The sequence below is a fragment of the Myotis daubentonii genome, chromosome X (genome assembly GCF_963259705.1).
Source record: "Myotis daubentonii chromosome X, mMyoDau2.1, whole genome shotgun sequence".
NCBI classification, from domain to species: domain Eukaryota; kingdom Metazoa; phylum Chordata; class Mammalia; order Chiroptera; family Vespertilionidae; genus Myotis; species Myotis daubentonii.
In genome coordinates, this window is record NC_081861.1 from 12,284,097 (window position 1) to 12,308,014 (window position 23,918).

The 23,918-nt window shown below is 41.5% G+C and overlaps 1 protein-coding gene across 2 annotated transcripts in view; it reads left to right on the forward strand.

Moving 5' to 3' along the window:
- Nucleotides 1-23,918, forward strand: part of GABRA3 (gamma-aminobutyric acid type A receptor subunit alpha3) — a 227,971-nt gene that overhangs the window by 100,289 nt on the left and 103,764 nt on the right. The gene's annotated exons all lie outside the window — the stretch shown is intronic.

The following is a 23,918-nucleotide window of genomic DNA, read 5'->3' on the forward strand; positions in this document are numbered from 1 at the left end:
GCCTTGAGTGTGACAGGGGGCGGTGCCCTAACCCCCTCAATCGGCCCTACCCTGAGTGTGACTGAGGGTGGCATCGCAACCTCCCAATCCACCCTGCTCTGTGCATGACAGGGGGTGGCGCCCCAACTCCCCAATCGGCCCTGCTCTGAGCCCAACCAGGGGCTGCACCTAGGGATTAGGCCTGCCCTCTGCCACCCGGGAGCAGGCCTAAGCCAGCAGGTCGTTATCTCCCAAGGGGTCCCAGACTGCGAGAGGGCACAGGCCGGGCTGAGGGATGACCCCCCTCCTCTCCGAGTGCACAAATTTTTGTGCACCAGGCCTCTAGTCCTATATAATAAAAGAGAAACATGGTAATTAGCATACGTCTGCTACCCTTCCCATTGGCTAATCAGCGAGATATGCAAATTAACTGCCAGCCATGATGGCGGCTGGCAGCCAGACAGCTTGAAACTAACATGAGGCTTGCTGGCTTCAGTGACGGACGAAACCAACATTCCCCGCCTGCCGCTGCCGGCCTCTGAGCTTGCAGTTTGAAACATAGTTACAAATATAGAAGCTAAACAAAACCCCAGAAACTTGCTTTCAGGGAGCCAAGCCGGGATCTCAGAGCTGGAGTTGATACAGTGTTTCGATTATAGAACACAAACAAACCAGATACCTCCTTTCAGAAGCAGAGGCCTCAGAGCTGGAGCCAGAGCTAAAGCTGGCCCAGAAAAAAAAAAAAAGAAAAAAAGGAGCTGTTGGGAGCTTCAGTCATCCACCAGCCTGAAAACAGCCCTCAGCCCCTCACCCAGACTGGCCAGGCACCCCAGTGGGGACCCCCACCCTGAAGGGTGTGTGTCCAGCTGCAAACAGCCATCATCCCCACACCCAGGCTGGCCAGGCACCCCAGTGGGGACCCCCACCCTGATCCAGGACACCCTTCAGGGCAAACCATCTGGCCCCCACCCATGCACCAGGCCTCTATCTTATATAGTAAAAGGGTAATATGCCTCCCAGCACCGGGATCAGCGGAGCCACAAGGCCTCCTGGCACCAGGATCAGCGTGACAGGTGGCAGCGCCCAAACCTCCTGATCACCCTGCAGCTCTGTGTGTGCCAGGGGGCGGGGCCACAACCTCCCTATCCACCCTGATCTGTTCCTGACAGGGGAAGGCGCCCAACCCCCTGATCATCCCTGCTCTGTGCCTGATTGGGGGGAGCTCCCCAACCCCCTGATCGCCCTGCGGCTCTGTGTGTGACAGCGTGCAGCATCCCACCCTCCTGATCAGCCCTGCTCTGTGTGTGACAGGATGCGGCGCCCCAACCCCCTCCTCCCCCCACGGGCCCTGCTCTGTGTGTGACGGGGTAGAGCCATAACCTCCCCATCGGCCCTGCCCTGAGTGTGACAGTGGTGGCGACCCAATCCCCTGATCAGCCCTGCTCTGTGGGTGATAGAGGGCGGCGCCCCAACCCCCTGATCTGCCCTGCTGTTTGTGACAGGGGGTGGTACCCCAACTCCCCTATCGGCCCTACTCTGTGAGTGACAGGGGGGAGCTCCCCAACCCCCTGATTGACCCTGCTCTGTGTGTGACAGGGGGTGGCGCCGCAACCTCCCCATCGACCCTGCCTTGAGTGTGACAGGGGGCGGTGCCCTAGCCCCATGATCGGCCCTACCCTGAGCGTGACTGAGGGTGGCATTACAACCTCCCAATCCGCCCTGCTCTGTGCATGACAGGGGGTGGCGCCCCAACTCCCCAATCAGCCCTGCTCAGAGCCCGACCAGGGGTTGCACCTAGGTATTGGGCCTGCCCTCTGCCACCTGGTAGCAGGCCTAAGCCAGCAGGTCATTATTTCCTGAGGGGTCCCAGACTGTGAGAGGGCACAGGCTGGGCTGAGGGACCCCCATTCCCCCGAGTGCACAAATTTTTGTGCACCGGGCCTCTAGTCTTAAATGAAAGGCTTGTGTTAACCATTTGTAATAAATGGAGCTTGATGGTCACACCATATATAGCTCCTAAGTAGCAATACCAATTTTGTGTCAATGGTCTCCCAGAAGAGAAACAGAATAAGGGATACAATCTTAATTTGAATAAACAGGCCACGTGAACTTCTCTGATTTTCTATTTTTAGAAGAGTTTAGACCATTTTTTCAATGTATGAAAAGATGGTGGAGGTTACAATGGAGGAGGCTGAAAAAGGTTTAGTAAAAATGCAGTTTCATTGTCACTTCTCTCTCAAATTGTGTGTGTTTATTCCTTGCCAATGAGTAATGGCTTTTGGCAAGTAGAAATTTTCCCTGTCTCCCAAAGAACATTTGGATTAGAATGCAGAGGAACTGGGATACTGGCTTAAGGATGGCATGCTATGCATATGGTCAATGACTGGAAAGGAAAGTAGAAAGCTGATAGATGATAGTTGATGAGAATAGATCTTAAGTGTCCTTATCACATACACAAACAATTAAGGTAATCGAAGTTAGTATGGTAATAAATTCACAATGTATATGTATCTTGGTCCAAACCAGCTTCTGACAAAGCTTGTATTTTAGCTCTCCTCCTAAAGCTTCAGGCTCTGTTCTGGTCCTTGAACATGCCAGAGGTGCAGGGGTCCAGGGTTCTGAGTTATGTATTCATTAATGATTTCTCTGAATGTACTGATAAAGCTAGTGATTAAAAATAAAAAGGACAAAGGGTAGTAGTATTAGTAGAGTCAGAAAGAATAACTGGGAAACTTAAAATGCCAATTCGAGGTGTTATCAACCTCACCTTTTTCCCCAGGGATACTTTAACTGCTTAGATAGATACTTGGTAGATAATAAGTGCCCAACTCTCACTTCTCAGAGAAACTTCTTAGGGTATGTGGTTGACAGCCAGGTAATAAAGAAAGTAGATTATGTAATAAGAGAACCAACAGTCCAAATTGATTAGAAAAATAAAATGGAGGACTGGAGATAAGAACCAATAAAAGAGATTATAATTCTTGGTAACATATTCAGGTGACTTACATTTTGTTCTGACAACTGCTTATGAAAATCATGCAAAGTTATCAGAGTATTCAAAGACTGTATAGGAAAAAAATGGTGTTAATTAAAAAGAAAGTAGCATAGAGACCTCTTTCCTGGTGGTGATGGGCTTGAAGTTATTGTACCTGTTTCCTTTCTAGCACTGGGAAAAATGGCTATGTCCATTTCAAATCCTCACTTATTGATGGTCTTGGGTACAGAAGCAGAGAGCCTTTGTCTATTTTGAAAGCCTCTTAGGCTATCAATTTCCTCTTATTCCTAGGATACCATATTTCTAGATGCAATATAGAAAGAGGGTCTATGTCTATAGGATTTTGCCTAGGATTCCATGACTGGGAATTTCCTGGCTACTTTATGTAAAATAGACAGGCAGGACACATAAACAATGCTAATAAGACAATTTCAAGGGCTAAATGCAACTAAAAGAGGCATATGTATTATGATTCTCTAAAATAGAAAATAATAGAGAGAAGGCAAAGAGCAAAGGGAAGTCTGGAAGGCCAAAACAAATGGAGGAAGGTAGCCTGCATGTGGGACAATGACAGTGCCTTTACTGTAATGTAGTTGTCATGTACCTTGGCCCCAGACCCTGTTAATGTGGAATCAACCTCGGAGGCCCTTTTTGTTGGCTGCTTTAAAACACTGCACAGTGTAGGAGTTGAAGACATTCAAGCTCTAATACCAAGCCAAAAATTCTTCCCCAAAAGCCACATGTCCTTACATCATCTCTGACTGGTACAGGAAATTCATTGTGTCTTTCCCAGGAGACAGACTTAGGCTAGGCTTATTATCTAGAAGATGGAATTTAAATGCCTCACAGAACAGCAGAATTTGTCAAATTGGAGGCACTCATCTTTGGAGAGTACACATGGGTCAGTTTTCAAGGAAAGAATTGATTTCCTGCTTTCCTTCCTTCTTTCTTTCTTTCTTTCTTTCTTTCTTTCTTTCTTTCTTTCTTTCTTTCTTTCTTTCTTCCTTCCTTCCTTCCTTCCTTCCTTCCTTCCTTCCTTCCTTCCTTCCTTCCTCCCTCCCTTCCTTCCTTCCTTCCTTCTTTCCTTTTTTGAAATTGCATTTTGAGAATAGTCAGGTAAAAATTGGATAGCTTTTGGCCAAAGATCACAGGATACTTATGGAGCAAATAATCATAATGTGATTTTCCCCAATAGTTTTTACTTTGTCAAGAATAATATATTTAAGAATAGGTATCCATCATCCAAATGTTTTAAATCTTAAAAATTTTGCAATATTTATTTTATTTTTTAAAATCTAAAGATATACATGAAGTTCCCTGTGTACCTTAAGCTAACTCCATTCCGCTCCCTCCCAAGAGATAATCACAGGCTGGAAGTGATTATATCCCACAGAGACACACCAAAGTAGAGAAAATCCTATCTAATAAAAGACAAATAGGGTAATTAACCATACCTCCGATACGCTTCCCATTGGCTAATCAGGGCGGTATGCAAATTAACTGCCAACCAAGATGGCGGCCAGCAGCCACGCAGCTAAAGCGAACATGAGGCTTGGTTGCCCCAGCGATGGAGGAAGCCAAGGTTCCCCACCTGCCGCAGCCCGGCTCCGAAAGCAACTATGTTTCAATTATAGAAGCTAAACAAACCCCAGATACCTGCTTTTAGCCAGCCAAGGTCTCGGAGCTGGAGCTGCAACAGTGTTTCAATTACAGAAGCCAAACAAACCCCAGATACCTGCTTTCAGCAGCCGAGGCCTCAAGCTGGAGCCAGGCCTCAGAGCTGGAGCCGGCTCTCAGCTCCAGTGACAGCCATAGAAGGTAAATAAATCCCAGAATAAAAAAAGAAAAAAGAAAAAAAGGAGTGGTTGGGAGCTTCAGTCGCCCACCAGCCTGAAAACGGCCCTCAGCCCCTCACCTAGACTGGCCAGGCACCCCAGTGGGGACCTCCACCCTGAAGGGGGTGCAACCAGATGCAAACAGCCATCATCCCCTCACCCAGGTTGGCCAGGCACCCAAGCAGGACCCCCACCCTGATCCGGGACACCCTTCAGGGCAAACCAGCCAGCCCCCACCCGTGCACCAGGCCTCTATCCTATATAGTAAAAGGGTAATATACAAACTGACCCTAACAACAGAAAGACTGGGAATAACTGGTCAGTATGACACACACTGACCACCAGGGGGCAGACGCTCAATGCAGGAGCTGCCCTCTGGTGGTCACGGCACTCTCACATGGGGAGCTCTGCTCAGCCACAAGCCAGGCTGATGGCTTCCAGTACAGCAGTGGTGGTGGGAGCCTCTCCTGCCTCCTCAGCAGCGCTAGGAATGTCCGACTGCAGTTTAGGCCTGCTCCCCACTGGCAAGTGGACATCCCCCAAGGACTGCTGGGCTGCCAGAGGGATGTCTGATTGCCATCTTAGGTCCAATCCCCCAGGGAGCAGGTCTGAGCCAGCAGGTGGTCATCCCCCTAGGGGTCCCAGACTGCAAGAGGGCACAGGCCGGGCTGAGGGATTCCACCCCAACCCCCAGTGCACAAATTTTTGTGCACCAGACCTCTAGTAGTTTAATAGAATCTCATGTACCTAACACCCATCATCAAAAATTGTCATCTTTTTTGGCCAATCTTATTTAATCTATATTCCTACCACTACCCCAAACTGTTTTCTCCTATTTTATCTTCTTTTCTTAAACTTATGAGAAATTTTCTATATTTTTAGTAATGTTAAAGCAGTCTACTTTTGGTTTTGTTCATCACCTGTATTATTTCTTTTTTGTTTTCTGTTTCACTGATGTTTTCTTTTGTCTGTATTATATTTTCCTTGGAGTACTCTGTGGTCCTTCTGGTTTCTTGAAGTAGATTAGTTTATAGTTTTCCTTTTTCTTAAGGCTATCTTTAAGCCTTCTTTATGGCTGTCAATTTCCCTCCCAGTACCACTTGAAGAGTCCACTATAAGATTTCATACACAAGCATTTTCACTGTTGTTCTGTTCCAGATATTTTCTAATATATTTATTTATTTTTTCTTTGTTTCTTAAAAACTTTAGTGGGTTTTTAAATTTTCAAAAATAAAACTTTGTTATTAATTTTGTTTTTTTGTTAATCCTCACCCAAAGATATTTTTCCATTGATTTTTAGAGAAAGTAGAAGGGAGTGGGAGAGACAGAGAGAGAGAAACATCTATGTAAGAGAGACCCATCGATTGGTTGCCTCCCACATGTGGCCTGACTGAGGCCAGGGATCAAGCCTGCAACCATGGCACGTGCCCTTGACCATAATCGAACCCAGGACCCTTCAGTCCGAGGGCCTAACTCTATCCACTGAGCCAAAACATCTAAGACTGTTATCAACTTCTAATTTAATGCAGAAAGAAGGTGGTCTATAAGATATGGAATCTTTTGTGTGTTTTACAGTAAAATCTTGATATAAGTGACTAATTCGAGCAAAGATGTGTCCGTTAAAGCCAAATGTCCATTATGTAATAAAGTTTGCCAAATACATATGTTAAAAATTGACCAATTAGCTAGCTTACCTGTTTTTAGTTAGGTAGATATATTTGTGTAATTAAAATTATGTATGCAAAATTTTATTTCACAGAAAAGTTTTCTATATGAATTACTGTAATTTTAAATTTATACTGAATGAGTCTAGTAAATGTATGCATTTATTAGTCACCATGAGCAAACAAATGCATATGACTGGAGTGTAGATTAGCACACATCGAAACATTGACATCACATGTTAAAATTGTTGCAGAAAGTCACACCAGGAGACAACAGAATCAATTACTGCACTCAATGCCATGAGATCATATGCTAATCACTCATTGTCTATGAGTGGTGTGTCTTGAATTTAAATATGTAGACTATAATTGTAGATATGTAATATTTATTTATGTTGCCAAAACTACTAGTGTTTTTTCCAACACATGACCTATTTGCTAAAATTTATTTAAAATGACAGTAAGTTAATAACAAAAAAATAACTTAATTTAATTGTAATCAAATATTGATTTAAAGCATTTTAAAATTAACAAGGTGTACATTTTCCCATATGACATATAGCCTGAAAATTTAATCTATTAAATCTGAAGTCCATTAAATCAAGGACCCCAAAATCAAGGGTCACTTATATCAAAATTTGTATTATGGCTTAGCACATGATCATTCATTTTTGGTAAAAATGTGTGTTTCGTTAAGTGTTAGTGGATAAGTCTATGTGTTCCTTGGCTTATGCTTATCAATTAATTGTTCATACATCTTTCTTTTTGTTGTTGTTTTTATTTGTTTAATATATTTTTATTGATTTCAGAGAGGAAGGGAGAGGTAGAGAGAGTTAAAAACATTAGTGATGAGAGAGAATCATCAATCAACAGCCTCCTGCATGCCCCACACTGGGGATCGAGCCCATAACCCAGGCATGTGCTCTGACCGGGAACCAAACCGTGACCTCCTGATTCATAAGTCAACACTCAACCACTGAGCCACACCAGCTAGGCCATTGTTCATGTATCTTAATCATCCATATTGTTGGTCTGATTGGTCTTTCATTTACTAGTATTGAGATTCTACAAGTTTTTGACTTTCTCTTTGTAATTCAGTTTTTGCCTTATGTATTTTGAGGACATTTTACCCATACAAGAAAACTTAGATTTTTTTTCCACTTGAGATACTCCATTTTTTAGTATAGTGATATTATATCCCAAGGAATAATATTTGTCCTACAGTCCATTATGTCTGTATTTTCTAGTTATAAAACTTTATTTTCATTTGGATTTTTCCAAACAGATGTTTCCACCATTTTATTGTGACCTGTGTTTTTATGTGTCTTTTGGTGTGTCTCTTGTATATATACATAGCATATGGCTACATTATATATTTATCCTTATTAATTTTGTTTTATGTATTCTTTTTCTCATTTTTTCCTATGCTTTTTTCTTGCCTTCTATAGGATTGAAACAACTTCATTCCCATTCATTTCCCCCCCACACACAGTATTGTAAGTTTTACATTCTATTTTTAGTATATTCTTTAGTGGTTACTTTAAATGTTAACATACACACTTGACTTAAAGTCTGATATTTCCAGTCTCATCCCAAATAATATGAGAATGCATTTACTCACATATTACTATACCCTCCTTCAATTTTATTTACTCTAGTTATTTGTTCCACTTTGTTTTTATAGCCATTATTATCTTTTACAAAGAACCATTATTTGTTTAGTTTACCCTTAAGTTTGTCAACACTTATGCTCACTCTTCCTTCTTGCATCTTCCTGGTTGTTTCATTTTCAACCACATGAAGAACTTATTTTAGTACTTCTTTTCTTCAAGATTCATTCACTAATTTATTTATTCAAAAGTATTTATAGAGCACATACTATATGTCAGGTAGAGTTTTAGGTGCCAGGGATATAGCAACAAACAGAACAAAGTCTCTGCTCTCACGGAGCTTCCAGGCTAGTGGAATGAAAGAAATAGTAAGCAAATAAAAACACATTTTGTTAGTGCTATCTGATAAAATAATGCATGAAGAAAAAATGATGCATGGTAATAAGAAGGGAGATTGCTATTTATGATAGAATGGTCAAAGAATGCTTCTCTGATATGGAGACTTTTGAATGAGACCTGAATGGTGTGGGTGACCCAGACATGAGATAATAGAATTTTGTGTAAAATTATCTTTATTTTGATCTCATATTAAAAGATACTCTAGTTGGCTATAGAAGTCTTTTGGTTCCTATTGTTGTTTTCAATACATCTGCTATCAGTCAAATTGTTATTTCTTTGTAAGTAATATGCCTTTTCTACTTTGCTTTTAAAGGTCTCCTCTTTGGTATTCTTCAAATTCACTATATATTGGTTTGGATCTATTTTATTATATTGAGCTCTCAACTCATTTTGGTTCTTGAAGCTAAGGATGAATATATTTCAATAATTTTGAGAGGCTATCATTCATTAGTACTTTAAGTATTGCTTCCCCTTCATGTTCTCTCTAACTTTAGAATTTTATTAGATTACTAGTGACCTGGTGTACAGACTCATGCACATTGAAAGGAAATTAATTAGAAGGTGGCTGGCAGGGTGGGACTGGACAAGACGGGCTGGACACAACCTGGAGCCAACCTCCCGCAGTCCTTCCCCGGTGTCTGCAGAGTGAGCGGGGTCCCTCTGGCAGGTGGGGGTCCCTCGGCCTGGCCTGTGGAGATCATGCCAAAACCAGCTTTCTGACATCCCCCGAAGGGTCCTGGAGTGTGAGAGGGCACTCTGCAAAGTTGCTGTCACACAGGATGTGGAACGCAAATGCAAGTGTGCAGTAAACCAGATTCAGGGCCAACCGTGCCCCAGCAACAACATAACCCACTGCCGAAGGTGGAATCGCGTGTCCCTGTGAGGAATTGGGCTAAGTCCTCTCTGGTTTTGGGCGCATCACCTGAGAACCATTGCTGCCAAGTAACTGTAGCTCGGCAGCTCCTGCATTGACCATCTGCCCCCTGGTGGTCAGTGCGCATCATAACGACTGGTTGGAAGGTCAGACACTTAGCATATTAGCCTTTAATATATATAGATACTGAACCTTTCCCTTTCATACTTCATGGTATATACCCTTTCGTTTATCTGTCTGGAATTTACACTGAGCAATTTTTCTTCACATATATTTTTCAATTTTCTAATCTCTCTTTAATGATATCTAATCTATGTAACATCAATTTATTTTCAAGACTATTTTTCTTTTACAGAAGATCTACTTAAAATAGACCTTTTAAAAAATCTGTTTTTTCGAGAAAAAAAAAAAAAAGAAATCACAGACACTCCAGAAAATTGGGATTTTAAGCCAGCCAAAGGAATGACATTTCATTTTTTCATTTTTATTTTATTATTATTATTTTAGTAGCTCTTTTTTTTTGCTTTTTCTTTGTTTCCCTTTTTTGTTTGTTGCTTTATTTTCTAATTCTTTTCACATTATTTTTTCATCATTCAATTTTATATTATTTTTACTTGTTATTTTCTATTTTTATACCATTTTTTGAATCAATTTTTTTGTAAATATATTATTTTGTTCCTTTTCTGTCTCTCCTTATCCACTCATCTCTTTTCTACCTCCACTATACTAAAGTGAGGTCCCTCCCATATTTATCCAATTCTTAACCTTATTTCTTGTATATCAGCTCAGCCTCTACAGATTCTGCCCCCACACTCTTTACTGGGTATTTGGTGTTTGTATTTGTTTGGTTTATCTATTGGTTTTGTGGTGTTTTCTCCATATATATATTTATATTTTCTCCTTTTTCTTTTCTCCCCTATCTTTTTCTTTTTTTTTCTTTCTTCTCTCTCTTAGATATCATTTGTACTCTCTTTTCTCTCCCGTAATTCTCTTTTCTCAGGTGGTCACTTATATTGGGGTTATTGGTGTCGTGAGTACATTCATGCTTTGCTCCCCTTGAGTTATGTCTTGTTAAGGTGAATTTTATCCAGTCTGGCTAAAGTGCTAGAGAGCAAGCCACATAACGAGACACCTGGAGAGGGGAGCAGCGACGTGTGCAGCTCACTCCCAATCAAAGAGCAGCAGTCGTGCAAGCAGCCAACCCCCATCCAAGGAGCAGCAGACTTGCAATCGACCTGTCCAAGTCCAAGGAGAAGTAGCCCCACAAGCAGCCCACCACATCAGAGGAACAACAACAGTGTGCAACCAGCCCTAGTCGAGGAACAGCAGCCACATGATCAATCCGCCCCCGTTCAAGGAGTAGCAGCTGCATGTGTAGCCTGCCCCCATCCAAGGAACAGCAGCCTCGTGATCAGCACACCCTCTGTCTGAGGAACAGCACCTGTGTGAGAAGCCTACCCACACCAGCCAGAGGAGCGACCACAGCTGTGAACAGCACCCGCCAGAGGAGCTGCTGCCAAGTGAGGAGCAACTGCTAACACAGCCGCCCGAGGAGCAATGACAGCCCAAAGAGCCACTGCCACCCAAGGAGCAGCCCTCTGAATGACTCCACATCTAGATATGTTGGTGAGATCAAATATGGGTAGACAAAGAATCCCCCAAAGGAAAGAAGAGGAGGATTTGCCAGAAAAGTAGCTAATTGAAACAAAGGCATGCAACATGTCAGAAAAAAGAATTCAGATTAAGGGTCCTAGAGTGCATAAAGCAGATGGACGAAAAAATCAACAACTTATGCAAGAATCAAGAAGAAACAGATGAAAAAATCAACAATATATGTAATAATCAAAAGGAAATGGATGAAAAAAATCAATAACTTATGTAAGAACCAAGAAGAAATGAAGAGTGATATAGCTGCAATAAAAAACACCACTGAAAGTTTCAACAGTAGACTAGGAGAAGCGGAGGACCGAATTAGCGAATTAGAAGACAGGGAAACAAAACACACCCAAAGTGAACTGCAATTGGAGAAAAAAATTAAAAGACAGGAGGAGAGCCTAAGGGAGCTATGGGACAACATGAAACGAAACAACATACGAATTATAGGGGTGCCAGAACAACAGAAAGAGGAACGAGGGTTAGAAAACCTATTGGAAGAAATAAAATCAGAAAACTTCCCTGAAGTGGGGAAGAAAAAAGTCACACAAGCACAGAGAGTCCCAAACAAGGTGAACCCGAAAAGACCCACACAGAGACACATCATAATTACCATGGCAAATGTTCAGGACAAAGAGAATCTTAAAGGCTGCCAGAGAAAGACGGAAAGTTACATACAAGGGATCTCCCATTAGATTATCAAATGATTTCTCAACAGAAACACATCAGGCCAGAAAAGAATGGACGGAAATTTACAAAATGATGTAAATCAAAGGACTGACTCCAAGAATACTCTATCCAGCAAGGCTATCATCCAAAATTGAAGGGGAAATAAGAAGCTTCAGAGACAAAAAAAAAGGTTAAGGGAGTTTATCACCACCAAGTCAGCAATGCAATAAATGCTAAAGGGACTGGTGTAAAAAGAAGAAATAAAAAGGTCAGAAAGAAAACAGGCACAAAAAAAGAAATGGCTACAAACAAGTACCTTTCAATAATAACTTTAAACATAAATGGAATAAATGCTTCAACCAAAAGACATCGAGTGGCTGAATGGATAAAAAAAACATGACCCATATATTTGCTGTCTACAAGAGACTCACCTCAGAATAAGGACTCACACAGACTGAAAGTGAAGGGATGGAAAAATATCTTTCAGGCAAATGGAAATGAAAAAAAAGCTGGGGCAGCAATACTTATATCTGGCAAAATACACCTCAAAGTGAAGGCCATAACAAGAGATAAGGAATGCCACTTCATAATACTAAAGGGATCGATACAACAAGAAGATATAACCCTGATAACCATATATGCACCCAATGCAGGAGCCCCCAAATACATAAAAAATCTCCTGGAAGATATCAGGGGCGAGATTGACAACAATACAATGATAGTAGGGGACTTTAATACACCACTGACATCACTGGATAAATCCTCTAGACAAAAAATCGGCAAAGAGACAGGAATCTTAAATGACTCACTAGATCAGATGAACTTAATTGAAATCTTCAGAACATTTCACCCCCAAACCACGGAATATACGTTCTTCTCAAGTGCACATGGAACATTTTTAAAAATAGACCACATATTGGGTCACAAGCAAAGTCTCCCCAAATTTAAGAAAATTGAAATCATACCAAGCATCTTCTCAGATCACAATGGCATAATATTAGAAATAAACTACAATAAAAACAACCCAAAATACTCAAATACTTGGAAGTTGAATAGCATGTTATTAAATATTTATTGGGTTACCAATGAGATCAAAGAAGAAATTAAAAACATCCTGGAAAGTAACGACAATGAAAACACAACAATCCAAAATCTATAGGACACAATGAAAGCAGTCCTGAGAGGGAAGTTTATAGCACTACAGGTCTACCTCAAAAAAACAAGAAAAAATGGTAGTAAATCATCTAACTCTACAACTCAAAGAACTAGAAAGAGAGCAACAAAAAAAGCCCAGAGTGAGCAGAAGGAAGGAGATAATAAAGGTCAGAAGAGAAATAAATGACAGAGAGAAAAAATAATACATAAAATCAATGAAACCAAGAGCTGGTTCTTTGTAAGGATACACAAGATTGATGAACCTCTAGCCAGGATCACCTAGAAGCAGAGAGAGAGGACCCAAATAAACAAAATCAGAAATGTTTGAGGCGAAATAACAACAGACCCCACAGAAATACAAATGATTGTTAAGCAATACTATGGACAACTCTACTCCACCAATCTAGACAACCTGGAGGAAATGGACATATTCCTAGAAAAATACAACATTCCAAAACTCAATCAGGAAGAATCTAAAAATCTCAATAGGCGCATAACTATGCAAGAAATTGAAGCAATCATCAAAAAGCTTCCAGCAAACAAAAGCACAGGGCCAGATGGCTTCACAGGGGAATTTTACCAAACATTCAAGGAAGAACTAAAACCTATCCTCCTCAGACTACTACAAAAAATTCAAGAGGAAGGTACACTTCCAAGCTCATTCTATGAAGCCAGCATCACCCTCATACCAAAACCGGGGAATGAAAACACAATGAAAGAGAATTACAGGCCAATATCCCTCATGAACATCAATGCCAAAATCCTCAACAAAATCTTAGCAAATCGGATCCAGCAGTATATCAGAAAGATCATACACCATGACCAAGTAGGATTTATCCCAGGGATGCAAGGATGGTACAATATCTGAAAATCAATAAACATGATACATCACATAAAAAAATTGAAAGAAAAAAACACATAGTCATATCAATTGATGCAGAAAAAGCATTTGACAAAATCCAACAGCCATTTTTGATAAAAACTCTCAGCAAGGTGGGAATAGAAGGATCATACTTCAACATGATAAAAGCCTTATATGACAAGCCCACAGCCAACATCATACTCAATGGACAAAAACTAACACCATTTCCCCTAAGAACAGGAATAAGACAGGGATGCCCACTCTCACTGCTCCTGTTCGACATAGTACTGGAAGTATTAGCCATTGCAATTAAACAAGAAGAAGAAATAAAAGGCACCCAAATTGGAAAAGAAGAAGTAAAACTCTCCTTATTTGCAGATGACATGATATTATACATAAAAAACCCTAAAGACTCCATCAAACAACTATTAGACTTAATAAATGAATTTGGCAATGTAGCAGGATACAAAATTAATGCCAAGAAATCTATGGCATTTCTATACACCAATAGGGAACTTACAGAAAGAGAGACTAAAAAAGCAATCCCATTTACCATCACACCAAAAAAATTAAGGTACCTAGGAATAAACTTAACTAAAAAGGTAAAAGACCTCTACTCAGAAAACTAAAGGAGGTTGAAAAAAGAGAAAGAGAAAGACATGAACAGACATAAACAGACATAAATAGATGGAAGAACAACCATGTTCTTGGATTGGTACAATCAACATCATTAAAATGTCCATACTACCCAAAGCAATCTATAAATTCAAAGCACTTCCCATTAAAATACCAATGACATATTTCACAGATTTAGACCGAACCTTCCAAAAAATCATCTGGAATAAAAAAAAAGACCTCGAGTAGCTGCAGCAATACTGAGAAAGAAGAACAAAGTAGGTGGGACCTCAATACCAGATATCAAGCTGTATTATAAAGCCACTGTTCTCAAAACTGGCTGGTACTGGCATAAGAACAGACATATAGATCAATGGAATAGAATAGAGAGCCCAGAAATTGACCCAAACCAATATGTTCAATTTTTATTTGACAAAGGAGGCAAGAACATACAATGGAGTCAAGAGAGTATCTTCAATAAATGGTGTTGGGAAAATTGGACAGATCCATGCAAAAAAATTAACCTACACCACCAACTTACACAATACACAAAAATAAACTCAAAATGGATAAAGGACTTAAACGTAAGATGGGAAACCATAAAAATACTAGAGGAATCCAAAGGCAACAAAATCACAGACATCTGCCTAATCAATTTCTTCACTGTTACAGCTCCTGGGGCATTGGAAACAAAAGAGAAAATAAACAAATGGGACTACATCAAAAATAAAAAGCTTCTGCACAGCAAAAGAAACCATCAACAAAACAACAAGAAACCCCACTGCATGGGAGAACATATTTGCCAATGTTATCACTGATAAGGGTTTAATCTCAAACATTTATAGGGAATTCATACAACTTAACAAAAGGAAGATAAACAATCCAATCAAAAAATGGGCAACAGACCTAAATAGACACTTTTCAAGAGGACATTCAGAAAGCCAAGAGACATATGAAAACATGCTCAAAGTCACTAATCATCTGAGAGATACAAATCAAAACAACAATGAGGTACCATCTCACACCTGTCAGAATGGCTATCATCAACAAATCAACAAACAACAAGTGCTGGAGAAGATGTGGAGAAAAAGGAACACTCGTGCACTGCTGGTGGGAATGCAGACTGGTCAGCCACTATGGAAGACAGTATGGAGTTTCCTCAAAAAACTGAAAATGGAACTCCCATTTGACCCTGTGATCCCACTTCTAGGAATATATCCCAAGAAACCAGAAACACCAATCAGAAAGGATATATGCACACCTATGTATATAGCAGCACAATTCACCATACTTAAGATCTGGAAACAGCCTAAGTGCCCATCAGTAGATGAATGGATTAGAAAACTGTGGTACATCTACACGATGGAATACTATGCTGCTATAAAAAAGAAGGAATTCTTACCATTTGCGGCAGAATGGATGGAACTGGAGAGCATTATGCTAAGTGAAATAAGCCAGTCAATGAAAGAAAAATACCACATGATCTCACTCATTTATGGATAATTAATACCATTATAATCTGATGAGCAAAAATAGATACAGAAGCAGAGCAACATGGAAGAAACTGTCAAACTACAGGGGGAAGGCTGGGGAGGATTGGGGGGTGGGGGGTGGGGGTTAAGAGATCAACCAAAGGATTTGTATGCATGCATATGACCATAACCAATGGATACAAGACACTGGGGGGCATGGGGGGCTAGGGGAGGGTCAAGGGGAGAAAAAAAAAGGAGACATATATAATACTCTTTGTAATACTTTAAGCAATAAAAATTTAAATAAAAGAATAAAGGCATTTAAACAAAAAAAATAAAAAATCTGTTTTTTCTTGCTCTTACTCCAGTGATTCACAGCCTTCTGGCCCTTTAAATACAGTTCCTCATGTTGTGACTCAACCATAAAGTCATTTTCGTTGCTACTTCATAACTGTAATATTGCTACTGATATGAATCATGATGTAAATATCTGATATGCAGGATGGTCTTAGGCGACCCCTGTGAAAGGGTCGTTGGACTGCCAAAGGAGTTGCGACTCACAGGAGGAGAACCATTGTCTTACTCCATAATATTTGGATTTTTTTCTATTGTTCTCAATATATCCTTTGATGTCTGTATCATATTTTTTTAAATTGAATCTTTATCGTTCAGATTATTACAGTTGTTCCTCTTTCCCCCCCCCCCCCCATAGTTCCCCTCCACCCGGTTCCCACCCCACTCTCTGCCCTTACCCCCCCCCCCACTGTCCTCATCCATAGGTGTATGATTTTCGTCCAGTCTCTTCCTGCACTCTCCACACCCCTTTTCCCCCTGAGAATAGTAGGTTCACTCACTTTTTATGCCCCTGATTCTATTATATTCACCAGTTTATTCTGCTCTTCAGATTATTTATTCACTTGATTTTTATATTCACTTGTTGATAGATGTGTATTTGTTGTTCATAATTTGTATCTTTACCTTTTTCTTCTTCTTCCTCTTCTTAAAGGATACCTTTCAACATTTTATATAATACTGGTTTGGTGGTGATGAACTCCTTTAGATTTTTCTTATTTGTCAAGCTCTTTATCTGACCTTCAATTCTGAATGATAGCTTTGCTGGGTAAAGTACTCTTGGTTGTAGGTTCTTGCTATTCATCACTTTGAATATTTCTTGCCACTCCCTTCTGGCCTGCATAGTTTCTGTTGAGAAATCAGCTGACAGTTGTATGGGTACTCCCTTGTAGGTAACTGAATTTTTTCTCTTCCTGCTTTTAGGATTCTCTCTTTGTCCTTTGCTCTTGGCATTTTAATTATGATGTGTCTTGGTGTGGTCCTCTTTGGATTCTTTTTGTTTGGGGTTCTCTTCACTTCCTGGACTTGTAAGTCTATTTCTTTCACCTGGTAGGGGAAGTTTTCTGTCATTATTTCTTCAAATAGGATTTCAATATCTTGCTTTCTCTCTTCTTTTAGAAACCACACAATTCGGATGTTGGTACGCTTGAAGCTGTCCCAGAGGCTCCTTACACTATCTTGATATTTTTGGATTCTTTTTTCTTTTTGCTTTTCCGGTTGGGTGGTTTTTAATTCTTTGTATTTCAAAACTTTGACTTGATTCTTGGGATCCTCTTGTCTGCTGTTGGATCTCTATATGTTATTCTTTTTTTCAGTCAGTGTATGCTTAATTTCTAGCTGGTCCTTTTTCATATCCTTGAGGGTCTAACTAAATTTATCGGCGGTTTCTAGAAAATTCTTGAAAAACCTTATAACCATGGTTATGAACTCTATATCCAGTAGTTTGATTTCTTCCATTTCTTTCATTTGTGACCTGTTTCTTTGTCTCCGCATTTTTATGCTTCCCTGTGTTGATAGAGTGGCTTTCTGTGCTAGGTGTCCTATAGGGCCCAGTGGCTCAACCTCCCCAGTTATCTGAGGTGGACACTCTTGGTGCACCCCTTTGTGGGTTTTGTGCACAGTCTTGTTGTAGTTAAGCCTTGATTTTTGTAGGTATCACTGGGAGGAATTGACCTCCAGGCCAATTGTCTGTGAGAATCAGCTGTGTCTACAGTGGGAGAACTGTGCTGAAGACACCCTTACAGGGAAAGACTTGCTTCAGTGGGACTTTGGTGCTCACTGAGTCTTCCCCCTGAGTGTATTCCTTATGGATCTAAAGAGTTGTAATCTGGATGGTCTCACTCTGACCACTGGGTACACTGGTTCTTGGATATCTAAGGAGGTGCTAATTTAGCCTCTGCCTGAGGCTACCCAGCAGGAGCTATGGAGAGATCTTCAGATTCCTCTTCTTTGTTTGGGGTTTGGAGGTGCCCAGATGAGGCCCAGCTGTGAAGCAATGCAAGCTGCTGTGGGGCCTTGGGCCTTCTTCTGGAAGTTCTGGGTCTCTCTCACCCAGCTGCAGTTTGTTAGGTAATTTTTAGATTGCAAAGGCCAGGCCTTTCATATGCAAAAGCCTCTGTGCACAGCTTGGGTTGGGCGGGGTCTCAGGGAATCAACAGGGCAGAGAAAACTGCTATGGCAGATCCTCAGTCCTGCCCTAAGAGGTCCTGGGTCTCAGTGTCCCATGGTAATCGCTGCAAGCACCTCTGAGAGAAAGCCGCCCTCGAGTTCCTACTGATGCCAGACAGTCCAGTTACTCCCCATATGAGTCTGGGTCCCCAGAGACTCGCCCGGAACTGGAGTTCAGAGCAGTCGGGAGCTTGAGACTCCCTCCCGATTGAAAAAGACAACAGCGTCCTCAGTTGCCAGCCCTTTCCGTGTGCGCCTCCGTACCTCTGCACTTTATTTCTGCACCTCCTCTGAGTCTCAGTGTGCTTTTCTCTTTCCTTCTAGTTGTAGAATTTCCACTCAGCCAGCCTTCCTGTGGTTCTGGATGATGTCCGTTTTGTCTTTTAGTTGTATTTTTAAAGTGGTTGTGTGAGGCAGCAATTTCTTATGTTTACCTATACCGCCATCTTGATTTCTCCTATGTCTGTATCATCTTAATCATAGTTCCCTTATAATATGTTTGATTATTCTGTTATTAAGTTATTGGAGAGGGTTTAATTTAGTTATATGTTATTAGTATATCAGCTGACTCTCGCTCATGACCATTTCCTTAGGCATTTGTTGTTGTTGTGGATTGTGAGCTGATTTTCAGAAAGCATTTATTTGTAGTCATGTCCCTCCACAGTGTTTTTGTATTTGCTTTTGCAAGTCAATCTAAAGGTATCCCCATCTTTAGACCAATTTTATGTTAATGTTTCTGCTTAAAAGCCCCAAATCAGGCAGATAGTATACATTTAATATGAATCCCATATAAGATTAGGAATCAGGTTGTTAAATCTCAGTAGAAATGCTTCTTCTAAACCCTTCTTCATTCATAATTCATGCTTTGATAGACATGTTTTCTTTCTGAATTTTCATTTTGTAGACTGATTTTGTCTAGTTCATTTTATGTAATTAACCTTTTTGCTGAGGTTGAGTCCTTCAGGATCTTGGTTTTATGTAGCAGTCTAGTTCTAACATTTTACCTGTCACAGTCCTGATTTATACCTGTTGTACTGGTATAATTGTTGATAAAACCTCCTATCACTCTCAAAAGTGTTCCAGTTTAGACAATAAAGTATGTAATATTCTAATCCTTAAGCAGGAATATGCTGGGTATGCTAGAGGAAGAGAAAAGCCAGATTAGGTAATCTGTAGAGGGAAGAATGGTTAAAAATGAACTCAGACTTATTTTCCTTAGCATAATATAATCAAGGCCCATCCATATTACCCCAAATGGCAAAATTTCATCTTTTCTTATGCGTAAGTAGTATTCCATTTGGTGAGGGGCCACAATGCAATATATAGTTCATGTATCATAGAAATGAACACTTGAAACTTATAAAATCTTATTAACCAACTAGAGGCCCAGTGTACGGATTTGTGCACTAGTGGAGTCCCTCTGCCTGACCTGTGGGGATTGGGCCAAAACCAGCTCTCTGACATCCCCCAAAGGGTCCCAGATTGCAAGAGGGCGGTTGTTGGGTGATGCACCTCAGAATTGGGCTCCCTCCTCTCTGGTTCCAGGTGCATCACCGGAGAACTACAGCTGCCAAGTCACTGCAGCTCGGCAGCTTCTTCATTGAGCATCTTCCCCCTGGTGGTCAATGCCTGTCATAGCTACCGGTTGGAGTGTCTGCCCCCTGGTGGTCAGTGCACATCATAGCTACCAGCCAGTCAGCCAGTCTGCAGGTCACTTAGACTTTTATATATATAGATGTCACCCCAATAAATTTAACTGAAAAAGAAAATTAAGTAAAATCTCAGACATTTCATGTAGCAGAATTTTCAATGACATATCTCCTAGGACAAGGGAAAAAATTAACAAATGGGACTACATCAAACTAAAAAGCTTCTGCACAACAAAATAAACTATCACCAAAATGAAAAGGGAATCCACAGTATGAGAGAACATATTTGCCAATGATAAATCGGATAAGGGGTTAATTTCTAAAATATGTAAAGAAATCATACAACTCAAAAAAGGAATACAAACAATACAATTAAAAACTGGGCAAGGAACTTGAATAGACACTTCTCCAATGAGGACATACAGGTAGCCAACAGACACATGAAAAAATGCTCAATGTCACTAATCATCCCAGAGATGCTAATTAAAATGGCAATGAAGTATCACCTCACACATGCCAGAATGGCTGCCATCTATAAATCAACAAACAACAAATGCTGGTGAGGATGTGGAGAAAAGGGAACCCTCGTGCACTGCTAGTGAGAATGCAGACTGGTGCAGTGACTTTGGAAAACGGTATGGAGTTTCCTCAAAAAATTAATAATGGAACTCCCATTTGACCCAGCCATCCCATTTCTGGGAATATATCTTAACACATTGTTTGCGGGTAGTTTTTATCACGTGCTAACAGGTGGCACGGGCCATTTTTGCTATTTTTTTGTGCAAATGGCAACGTTCAGTAAAATTACGGTAACTTCAATTTACGTATTTATACGTTATCTGCATTCTACTGCTAGTCTATAAAAAATGTATTAATACGTGTCCGCGCACTACTACACTGGTAGAACGCATAAATACGTAAAACATATAAATATGTTTCCCACATAGAATGTGTTAAGAATCCCGAAACAGCAATCAGAAAAATATATGCACCCCTATATTCACAACAGCATTATTTACAATAGCTAAGATCTGGAACCAGCCCAAGAGCCCATTAGCAGATGAGTGGATAAAAAAGCTGTGGTACATTTACACCATGGAATACTATGTTGCTGTAAAATAGAGGAATCTCATACCCTTTGCAACAGCAGGGCTGGAGCTAGAGACCATTATAGTGAAACTAGAGGCCCAATGCATGAAATTCATGCAAGGGGCTTGGCCCTTACAGCTGCAGTGGTTGCCTCAGCCCTCGCAGCCCAGCTTCATCCAGAAGGTCATCCAAAAGGATGTCTGGAAGGTCATTTGGCTGTCTGGTCTAATTAGCATATTACACTTTTATTATTATAGACTAGAGGCCTGGTGCACAAAAATTTGTGCACTCAGGGGTAAGGGGGGGTCCCTCAGCCTGGCCTGTGCCCTCTCACAGTCTGGGACCCCTCGAGGGATAACAACCTGCTGGCTGAGGCCTGCTCCCGGGTGGCAGAGGGCAGGCCCAATCCCTAGGTGCAGCCCCTGGTCGGGCTCAGAGCAGGGCCGATTGGGGAGTTGGGGCGCCGCCACCTGTCACACTCAAGGCAGGGTCGATGGGGAGGTTGTGGTGCCACCCCCTGTCACGCACAGAGCAGGGCCAATCAGGGGGTTGGGGCACTGCCCCCTGTCACACACTGAGCAGGGCGGATCAGGGGGTTGGGGTGCCGCACCCTGTCACACTCACGGCAGGGCCGATGGGGAGGTTATGGCTCTACACCGTCACACATAGAGCAGGGCCTGTGGGGGGAGGGTGAGGGTTAGGGTGCCAAACCGTGTCACACACAGAGCCGTAGGGCAATCAGGGGGTTGGGGAGCTCCCCCCTATCAGGCATAGAGCAGGGATGATCAGGGGGTTGGGGCGCTTTCCCCTGTTATGAACAGAGCAGGGTGGATAGGGAGGTTGTGGCCCCGCCGCCTGTCACATACAGAGCCGCAGTGCGATCAGGGGGTCTGGGCGCTGCCCCCTGTCATGCTGATCCCGGTGCCGGGAGGCATATTACCCTTTTACTATATAGGATAGAGGCCTGGTGCACGGGTGGGGCCGGCTGGTTTGCCCTGAAGGGTGTCCTGGATCAGAGTGGGGGTCCCCACTGGGGTGCCTGGCCAGCCTGGATGACAGGATGATGGCTGTTTGTAGCTGGTCACACACCCTTCAGGGTGGGGGTCCCCACTGGGGTGCCTGGCCAGTCTGGGTGAGGGGCTGAGGGCTATTTTCAGGCTGGCAGGTGACTGAAGCTCCCAACTGCTCCTTTTTTCTTTTTTCTTTTTTTTTTATTCTGGGCCAGCTTTAGCTCTGAGGCTTGGCTCCAGCTCTTAGGCCTCCACTCCTGAAAGCAGGTATCTGGTTTGTTTGGTTTCTATAATCGAAACACTGTTTCAACTCCAGCTCTTGAGATCCCGGCTGGCTGAAAGCAGGTTTCTGTGGTTTTGTTTAGCTTCTATATTTGTAACAATGTTTCAAACTGCAATCTCAGAGGCCGGCAGCGGCAGGCAGGGAATGTTGGAGTCCTCCGTCACTGAAGCAAGCAAGCCTCATGTTCACTTCAAGCTGCCTGGCTGACAAGCTGCCAAGCCGCCATCTTGGCTGGCAGATAATTTGCATATCGCCCTGATTAGCCAATGGGAAGGGTAGCGGAGGTACGGCTAATTACCATGTTTCCATTTTATTAGATAGGATAAGTGAAATAAGCCAGAGAAAGACAAATACCACATATGATCTCACTTATATGTGGAATCTAATGAACAAAATAAACTGATGAAAAAAAATAGTAACAGAAGCATGCATACATGGAACACACTGACAGCTGTAAGAGGAGAAGGGGGTTGGGAAATGGGAAGAGATTAACCAAAGAACTTGTATGCATACCTGCATAGCACATGGACACAGACAGTAGTGTGATGAAGGCCTGGCTGGCGGAGGGAAGTGGGGAAATAGGGGACATCTGTAATACTGTCAGCAATAAAAAAGAAGAAGAGCTCAGAGAAGAAGGTAAGGGCCAGTTTATTAAGTGCTTCCTAGATAAGGGAAGGATATTAGAATTTATTGCAGGTATGATTGGAGGCCATTAATGGATTTTAAGCAGCTTCTGGTTGTTTATTTTGCCTGGCTACCTAAAGGTGTCCCCCATGCCTTATGTACTTTAGTGGTTAGCCAAGGATTTGGACAGAGTTTGTACTCAGTTTGAGACATACCCTCTCAGTGGTTATCTTGCTTCCAGGGTCTCCCCCTGAATTTTCATCTCTTTGGCCAGCCTTAAGCAATCTCCTCTGAGATATTATGCCAATAAAATTTCTGTCAAACAATCACCATCCAGAACAGTTCTGTTATCGGTGATTTAGTGGAAGACTCCACTATTGTTTCTGTCTTAATTTTTTAAACATGAGGTCTTCCTCATATGTGTATAGTTAGTATAGTGGTTAGCTAGGATTTGGGGCAGAGTATATACCCAGATTTAGGGTACCATTCCTACTGTGGCTCTATTCTAGGACTCTCACCCCTAAATTTTCAGATTATTTGCCACTTTGAGCCAGTAAGGCTGTGTTATCATAACATGTGAAGTCGAGGTTTGGAGGAACACCTTTAAGAAAGAGAAGCCACAAATGTAATTTTAATCCATTGCTATTGCCATCTTTCAATAGTACACTTTTCTCAAGTATTTGCCTGCTTTAGTCACTTTCCATTGCTTTAAAATAGTCTATCGTTCTATCTTTCTATTTATTTATTCAAATTTTATAGTTGATAGTTATAATGATTTAGTGATTATAACTAAATGATTTAACATCCAAATGATTTAGTCTGCTGTTCCCAAAACATAGAACATTTATTATTTTAGTTTGTGTTTATATTAACATCAATTTTGAAAATTTTCATTTTTATTAGCCATTTTTATCCATTTCATGAATTTTCTGTTCATGTCATTTACCCATTTTCTATTTGT